Consider the following 9,730-nt stretch of genomic DNA (forward strand, 5'->3'; position numbering starts at 1 on the left):
ATGTGGTGACAGTGGACGGAAACCTCACGCCGCTCTCCTTGGCGAAACAGAACTGTCGCAAACCTGTGGTACTAAGTACTGCGGACCGCAAGGCGGTATGGGAGTCTCCCATTGGGAGAGCAAGCAGCTACACGGGCGGTTCTACAAGGCCCTCACGGGACCCGATGTAGATCTGCTCGCATCGGTGAACTGGTTACGATTCGGGGACCTCTTCGGAGAAACCGAGGGTTTTGCCTGTGCAATTGCGGACGAAGTTATGATGACGAACAACTACCGGAAATATATCCTGAAGGACGGTACGGTCGACATTTGTCGGGCATGCCGCCGTCCCGGAGAGTCACTCAGGCATATCATTTCCGGTTGTTCTCATCTAGATAACGGCGAGTACTTGCACAGACATAATCTCGTAGCCAGGATCATTCACCAGCAACTTGCTCTTCAATACGGCCTTGTGGACCGCGAAGTACCGTACTACAAGTACTTACCTGCGCCAGTTCTCGAAAATGGTCGTGCCACGCTCTATTGGGATCGATCTATTATCACTGACAGGACTATTGTAGCCAATAAGCCTGACATTGTGATAATAGATCGACTGCAACGCCGGGCAGTGCTCGTTGACATCACCATCCCCCATGATGAGAATCTCGTGAAAGCCGAGAAGAACAAGTGTAGTAAGTACTTAGACTTGGCTCACGAGATAACCGCCATGTGGGATGTTGAATCAACGACCATTGTTCCGATAGTCGTTTCAGCGAACGGCCTCATAGCAAAGAGTCTCGACCAACATCTTAAGAGACTCTCGCTAGGTGGCTGGATCAAGGGCCAGATGCAGAAGGCGGTGATCTTGGACACAGCGCGAATAGTTCGACGGTTCCTCTCTCTGCAGCCCTAACCACCGGCAGCTTGGGCCCTGCCCCGCTGCTGGCGGCACCCTAGGTTAGGTTTTTTATAATATGTTTATATGTTTTTATATTGTTTTGTAAGTGTTTTTTTATTTTACTTTTATACTCATATTGTAAAAAACCTAGCATAAGAAAAAAGATAAATAAAGGAAATGTATTAATAATGTAATTTTATTTCACTCGGTAGAACTTAAAAATAACACAATGTATGATAGTGCTAAAATTAAACTACTTAGTATTTTACAAAAAGTATAAAACAATGGTCTACACTAAAAGTGTCGCATCTAGGTGGTCATTGGTCAAGGCATACTCTATGACACGGTACCTAATGTTTAATTTAATCTTTATTGTTGTCTTGCTTTGTGGTTCGAATTTAATATCTTGATACTTTTTGGTCTATATAAATATATATTTTATGAGTACAGTGAAAACTGGATAAGTGGAATCGCAAGGGACCGGCTGTTTTGTTCCGCTTATCCAGGTTTTCCATTTATCCAGTTTTCCAACTAACCAGGTTCAAATAAAACGTCTTCTCACTTATAGAGGCTCTCGCTAATAGAGGTTGTCGATGCTAGTAATGTCGCTTATAGAGGTCACGTACAGTCAGCTGCAGAGAAAAAGAGACCCCCTGCCATACAAATTTCTATGTAAGGGGGTCTACTTGTATTTGTTTATTTGTTATAATATTAATATATGTTTATACTGATGTGTTTAAGTAATTGTATATGTATATAAGGTGTTACCAAATTAGTCACGGATATTTTACGGGTGATAGTACTCCGTTCCTGGAGTATATTTATGTATGAAACATCATAGGTTATGTTATGTTTTTTTTTGAGAAATTTAGGAAACAAATTTGCTACGTTAAAACACCCTGTTAGTGTAACTGGCCAGTTTTTCCACTGAACCATAATGACATTTAATACATACAATTACATTCTTTTAGTGATTGTACGTTTTCATTTGTCATTCATCGTTAATTTTCACTTCTACTCATTTCCTCAAAGGTTGACTAGAAGAGATACTAGATAATACTGTACGGGTATAATACGCGTATAATAATAAATAATAATGTGAGCACATTATTCTTTGCATGTCAAATATAGTGCACGCGTCCTGCAATTCAGCCTACGTCATTGTGGACCGTCATTCTAAATCGCAAAATCGAGTTAAACGCCATAAAGATGTTATTAATTCGTTTTGGTTTAAAGTTTTGATGATTTATAAACGCAATATCGATTTAACCGCCCTATTGGTGTCGTTTAATTCGTTGTTACATATTTGAAATTGCAGGATATTTCGCTTAATGAGAACTAAGTACCAAGAGGTTTTGTTATATCATAATATCTTATGTGTGTAATCCTGGCTAGTACTAATGAATTATTATTAGTTACAATGCCAATTTTGCCATATATATGCTGATTTTTATGATATTTATTAAAAAAAGTTGATTGCAGAACAAAACTAAATTGTTAGACGGATTAGTCCTAATCATTGTAAAGGAAAACATTGTTGTTAATTTATTTACAATAGCACTATTTACTCAAATATATGGAATTTTATTTTATTCCAGTATTCACTTTACCTCTAACAATTTGCATTAAAGAATCAAACGACAAAATATGTCTCATAGTACGCTACGGCGAAATAAATTAACGTCATCGCAGTATTAGTTCAATAAAGAATCAAGCGGAAAAACGTTAATAACTTCGAAACTTGAATATTTAGGTATGGTGTTATTTTTTTTATCAATTTAAATTATGAACACTTTTATAGGTTTAATGTCAAAATTAACTTTTTTGCTTCATAAATGAACTTACAACAACTGATTCAAATTTCAAATCTTTCTAGCTCATTTTCTCGATTTAAACTAACTGTCGCTTGATCACTTATTCCATAACACTGTCCAATTAATGCATTTAATATCAACACAACGCATTATGCAATATGCCTTCGTGACAGGGCCATACAGATTGTTCATTCGACAATGGCACGAAATTTATGCTCCTAACCAGGAGGCTACGGTAACGTTATTACATTGTTACATGAAAATCTGTAGTGTGAAATTACACGAGGTTAATCGCGCTGTGGAACGGGGAAGCGGTGTTGCCAGCCGAAACGCTTTATTCGCAATATACCGTTCATATGAATTCCGCTGGTATTGGCACGCTAAAAATTTCTCCTTTATAAAAAAGTTTTTTAGCGATGTTTCGCAAAATTTTGGCCTATAAAAATCATACAATATTTATTTAATAATATTTAAGTTGACTTTTTACTCAATAACGAAACTGAACTGAAATAGGATATATTTTATCCCAGACTCCTCCAAATTCTGCTTTTATTTGTCAGATTTAGTACAAGAGTACATATTATATGTTGGGTGAGTAATTTTAACGTATTCTATTTGACCGAAATTAGTGGCAGGTCTATTAATTAAAAAACATATAACGTGTTCATTAAAGGACATGATAAAACAGAACAAGTTTAAAATAAATTGATATCCATATTACTTTTTTAATCTACAATAAACCTGAAAGTTTCATGTTACTAAAATTGTATTACTAAAGAAATTTTTCTAGCCTGTTTTTTTAAAAATAGTTTTAAGCAATCTATCCATAGGTATTGTATTTTTCACATCACCATTTCAGAAAGAGATCTTTTCTTCTCTGCAAGGAAGGAACAAAATGGCATTTTTCCTCCCTGCTAGGAAAGTTCAGCAGGATAAGTAACACGTTTCTGTGCTAGGGCACCATTTTTGCGTCGGTACATAATTTTTTTTACAATAAAAAAAACCTCAAATGATAGAAAATATTGTATTTGTTTCTTCATTTAACCAACTTACATTTACAACACAATGCTATACATGAAAGTTATAGGTCACAGTATCAATAATTAAAATTAATTCAAATTTAAATTTGAAATTAAAAATATAAATTAATAACTATATGATTTTTACGAATTATTTGTTTAAAGTTATATAATGTCTTGTTTAGTATTTATTTAGGTAAGGTCTGGTAACACTGCAATGGGGAGAGACAGGCTTGCTGCTTGAAAGTTTAATGTAACGCCCCGGTCGGGCAGTTACCTAGAAAATCCCCACCGAACCTTGATTTCGGTTTTATGCCGCTTCTGAACTCGGGTGTTCATTTATTTGAATTAGTTATAATGTTTAAAGGCCGCCGGGAAACTGACCGAGTTACGGTTTCGGACTGTTGTAAAATGATCCATGTGTGCAGGACGTGCTTTACCTAGTTCAATACGCTTAAGTATGACTTTAGGCACTAATTCATAAACTTTATTTAATTACTAATTTATTGTTTTCCGCTCTGCGTTACCTTTTAAAGATTAGTAGGCGGAATTCCGGTAATATAGGTATCTTCATAGTTTTAATAGCTTGCCGGATGGATTGCGAGAACTAAGCTTCCGTATCTCATCTCTATCGACATTGCGTTTTAATTTCTAGTAGTAGAAACTAATAGCCAACAATTTGCATTACAAATTCGTTAATGTAGAAAGATCCGAAAAGCCAAAGATTGAAAAGTTCATGATGATAATTCACAAAGTAGCAGAGCGTGGTAAGTTGAAGCACATCTGATGCCATAAAATAGGCTACTTAACCCTTTTTTAAAGCCTGTGTTATATGATTAAATACTGTTCCAATTAACCGAAATAAGATATTACCAAAACTTTATTATGACTTAAAAACAGCCAAAAAAAAATTAAAATATACTTTTACGTAATCAGCGGCGTATCATGCTGCCAATTTTATCACTTATCCACGTGGATAAAACTTCTGTCACTCTCACACTGACATACTTGCTAAAGCGTGACGCGTGAAAGCGTGAAGTAAGCTTGCAGTGCTCTTCACTCGGCTCCATAAAAATAAGCGCGTTACAAAACACGGAGAAACTAAAAAGCAAAAAATAATAAACCTTTGAATTCAGATTTCTTATCGTATTGCAATAATCTAAACATCCAAATTATAAACAAATCAATTATTTTTGCAGTCGGTACCAGACCTGTTCGTCGCCTTGCTATTGCCTGTTTGCCCCACCCAACCATACGCAGGCTGGCACCGACTCCAAAAATAATTGATTTGTTTATAATTTGGATGTTTAGATTATTGCAATACGATAAGAAATCTGAATTCAAAGGTTTATTATTTTTTGCTTTTTAGTTTCTCCGTGTTTTGTAACGCGCTTATTTTTGAAGGCGGTTTTATTTTTTGTTAAAAAAGTTTATTTATTTGTTGATTTTTAGTGGTTCCTATTGATATTATATGTATCAGTCCGAATACATGTACACTAGTGAAAGAATTATCCTTTAACTCCTAACCATTGAGGAGTTGACCTTCCATCATCAGCTCAGCCACACAAAATTATTACCATCAGGCGTAAATACTGGTTTACCTTTGAAAAATACACTAAAAACATTACATGTGCCTATAACATTTGAAGAGTTCCCTCGATTTCTCCAGGATCCCATCATCAGACCCTGACCTGGTGCCAATGGGACCATCTCGGGGTTATACCCGTTCGATCAAAAAAAAAATTTTGAAAATCGGTCCACAATTCTCGGAGATATCGAGGAACATACATACAAAAAAAAAAAAACATTCAGTCGAATTGAGAACCTCCTCCTTTTTTGAAGTCGGTTAAAAATTAATAGAGAAGTGTTATCAAAATTAAAATTTTGAAAAAACCCCCGACCGCGACATAGTGGACCGATTTTCATGAAACATGGCTAAGAACACTCCCGACTAACTCAGCTTTCAAACAAAAAAAAACTAAATCGAAATCGGTTCACCCGTTCGGGAGCTACGGTGCCACAGACAGACACACACACAGACAAACAGACAGACAGACAGACAGACAGACAGACAGACAGACAGACAGACAGACAGACAGACAGACAGACAGACAGACAGACACGTCAAACTTATAACACCCCGTCGTTTTTGCGTCGGGGGTTAAAAAATATTCATGGGTAGGTAATTGTGTAACATTTTATAACAAACTTCCTAATGCCATCACTGAACTGTTTTTAATCGATTTAAACATTATGTAAAGAGTATACTGATCTCTAAAGCCTACTATAGCACACAAGACTATATGAATGATGAAACACCGCGGGATACAAGTGTTGCTAAACACAATTAATTATATAGGTTATTAATGATAATATTGATAAATACTTTTATATAATATTTTTTTTGACATTTACAATTTATTGTAAAAGTTTTTAGACTAGTATTTTTTTATACAATTTAGATTGATATAATTTTATTAATTCAATATAGTTTTAAAACAATAACACCAATAAATTGCTCTGATAAACATTAAATAAATCCATTCATCATTCATTAAATAAATCATTAATTGCTCTGATATTTAGAATAAGATGAATATTGTACGTTGTTGACAATTTAAAAGTGCTTATTGTAAGCCTATTTGAATAAAGAATATTTTGACTTTGACTTCGTTCGAATTCGATGACGTCACTACATTGCTGACAGCGTTTTCAGTGGCCAAAATGAAAAAAAAAATACACACCTTTATAATCGAAAATACCTACATACACTTTTAATACCCAAAATCTATAAATATTATTTTTTGATGTCAAATACTACAGAAGACAATCATTTATTGTGCCAAATTCGATATGAGTCTAGTAGTAGCCTATATAGACTTTTCTCAAATATCTCCGACCCCAAAGTGAAATCTATAGATAAGCGTTTTTTTACTTTGACTTGGTCGCTGTCCGATAGCTAACGACACTAAACTAATCAAAAAGACCTCCGCGAGCTGTACCAGGTGCAAAGGTTTCTACAATATTATTTTACCTATTATTTATGTATTATGTTGTTTCAGCAATAATATGTATAAGTATCATGTTACGATATTTTAGCTTTTTACTAACTCGGAAACACGTGTTTTGTCCTTTAATACCAGCGGGTAAAAGCGCATTTTATCCACTAGTGGGTAAAGCAATTTGACTTTGAATAAAATCAAATTAACTGCTCTAAAAGTTATTAAAGTAGGTGAATCTAGTAATAAAGATGATTTACCTCCTGTGGAACTACTGGAAACAGTGATAGACGCATTTTTTGCGTTGTAGTTTCCTCGCTATAGTGAGGGAAAAGTTTTGTGTTACACTCGGGTGCAAATGTATTTTACTTCTCGTGTGTTAAGAAACTCGCAAGTTCAGGATTCTATTCTCGAACCACTCGCTTCGCTCCTGGTTCAACTATAGAATCCTTTCACTTACTCGTTTTTCAATTCCACACTCGGCGTTAAAATACAACTTTTCCCCCTTGTATAACAAATAACTATTTTTTCGTTTGGCAAAAGTTGCCACATAACATACCAATACTTGTACAAAATTTCCTCATTAACTAGTAAACCTAAAAGAATAAACTGAGTGAAGACGTCCGACTTTTGTTTTTGCTGCTTTATCTTGATTAAGGCAAAATTAATGTGCTTACCAGACGACAAACCCAATTAAGATCCTATAACAAGATCCTATTAATCCGATATCGATAACACGAACGGGAAATAATGTTGCGTCAAGGGCGGCTCACTCCGCGATTCTATCGCCGCGCTACAAGTACATCCTGGCGGCCGCGAGTTCGCGGCCTACTCAGGGGTTGCGCGCGTTCTCACGGAATGCACGTTCGCACTTTCTATTGTTACTTTACGTCGCGAGGTTTTTAAAGCGATTTCCGCGTGTGGAATGGCTAATAATACTTAGTTAAATAGACATATTGAATAAAATAAATACCATAAGACATTCTCACTCAGATCTACTACTGATTAAGTCCCACGGAAAAGTTCAATAAGGCTTGTGATGTTGGAACTTGAACAAAAATATATAAATACAGTATATATACCTAGAAAGTACACAAGACTTGAATGTAATAGTATTAATAGTATAACATTTTATGTGAGTATTAATTCGTTTGGATCCATTGGTAACCCTATCACCGGACGCCGCGCACGTGCGGCTCGTTTCTTTGTAAGAATTTTGTAGGTATTTAAAAAGGCGGCATTTCGTGAACATCAAAGCAGTGGGCCTTCTGTACTTGTACTATTATATATTCTGTGGTTGCGTTCACAAAAGAACACCGGGACAATATCGCTGTAACTAGGCCTGTCGTGTAGATTATTTGTAAATACGAATATCGTGCCATGTTCCCGCTTTTATTAAGAACGCGGTTGTAATCAACCTGTGTAGGGCCGCGTACACATATTGCTCTACGGTCTGCCGGAATGTAATCAACATTTTGATTGCTCCAGTAAGTACGCAGTTAGTAAACCTATAATCAAGAGCGATGAAAACATACTTTAAGAAAATGTGATGTTTTTTTTAAATTTCTGATGTTTGATTATTTATTAAAACTATTTATTTAAATATCTTCATAAAGATATACACTACTCTTAGGTATTAACCAGAGATACAAGTGTCTAAAATTCAGCATAGAACCAAAGTAGGTAGTCAAAGACGAAATGATGGTGGGAAATAAATATCCCTTGTCTTGTGAAAATTTAAGCAATTATCGAAAGACTCATTAGGCGACTATTTATGTTGCTTACCGCATAATGCCTACGAGCTACGTACTAGCTTGCGTGTCCGAATATGTGTAAACATCTTAATGAACAAGGCAACTGCGGTAAACAGGCCAGAATTGCAAGATCGTATATAATAATACCAGGTGGTAAGAAAGTGTTGGGCGTTAGCGTGGCGTCGACGCCGCGCCAGGGGAATACGTTTAATATAGGATTATCGTAGACGATCTTGATTGCGACACTAATTGTGCGCCGCCGCTGAGCTGCGCGCGCACTTTTGCAGGTTAATTTACTCGGCCCTCTGGGTGACTGTCCCTGCAATAAATTTGATATCCACCGGCAGATAAATTAAGTTGTCCGATAATATTATATCTCTCTGTTGAATTCGAAATTTGACCCTTTTCCGTTTTTAGGGTTCCGTACCAAAAAGGTACAAACAGGAACCCTTATGGTGCGACTCTGTCCGTCTGTCTGTCCGTCTGTCACATTCCTAAATATCTCGAGAACTACTAATGCTATCAACTTTAAATTTGGAATAGTTGTGAACATTGTAAACCTCTACAAATAGAAAGTATATTTTTTTTAATTTATGAAATTTCATTGTAGAAAATGGCCAAAATGAATAGGGGCCAAACTGTAAATTTCAAGTTACTAGGTCAAATGGGGTATCGTTAGAAAGAGCGCAAAGTGAACGTAAATAAACTATTTTTTATATTTTTTTTGTTGTGGAAAAAAAAAAGAATTTTGAAGGAAAATGTAAAAAAAAATACCGTTCCCCCCCCTTATCTCCGAAGTTTACCTACTAAAAATTATGAAAATTTTAGGAAACATTGGTTTTATGCTAAATATTACAGGAAAAATATAATTGTGTTTGTATCTTGGAAACTTTTTTTTTAATTCGCAAAAATTTTTTCATATTTTTACTTTCAATTTACCCACCCTTGCGAATGTATATTGTAGTTCAAATTAATACGAGATGTTACGTAAACCGTCTTCTTTCCAATAAAGTAAAAATTGTTTAAATCGGTTAACATTATAAAGAATTATCCCTGAAAAACCAACATAGTATACAGGTCGTGCAAATTAGTTAGCGAGTTCACCGAGAGATGGCGCTATACACAATAATGCTGATTAGTACCTATACTTTTGTCTTCTAGTCAAGTCGTTAGAGCTATATTATGAAATCATGAGATTATTTTAACTAGGTAGTTTGAAAGAAAGTTTGTACGGGACCCTCGGTGGGCGAGTCCGACTCGCACTTGG

The sequence above is a fragment of the Leguminivora glycinivorella genome, chromosome 1 (genome assembly GCF_023078275.1).
Source record: "Leguminivora glycinivorella isolate SPB_JAAS2020 chromosome 1, LegGlyc_1.1, whole genome shotgun sequence".
Taxonomy (NCBI): domain Eukaryota; kingdom Metazoa; phylum Arthropoda; class Insecta; order Lepidoptera; family Tortricidae; genus Leguminivora; species Leguminivora glycinivorella.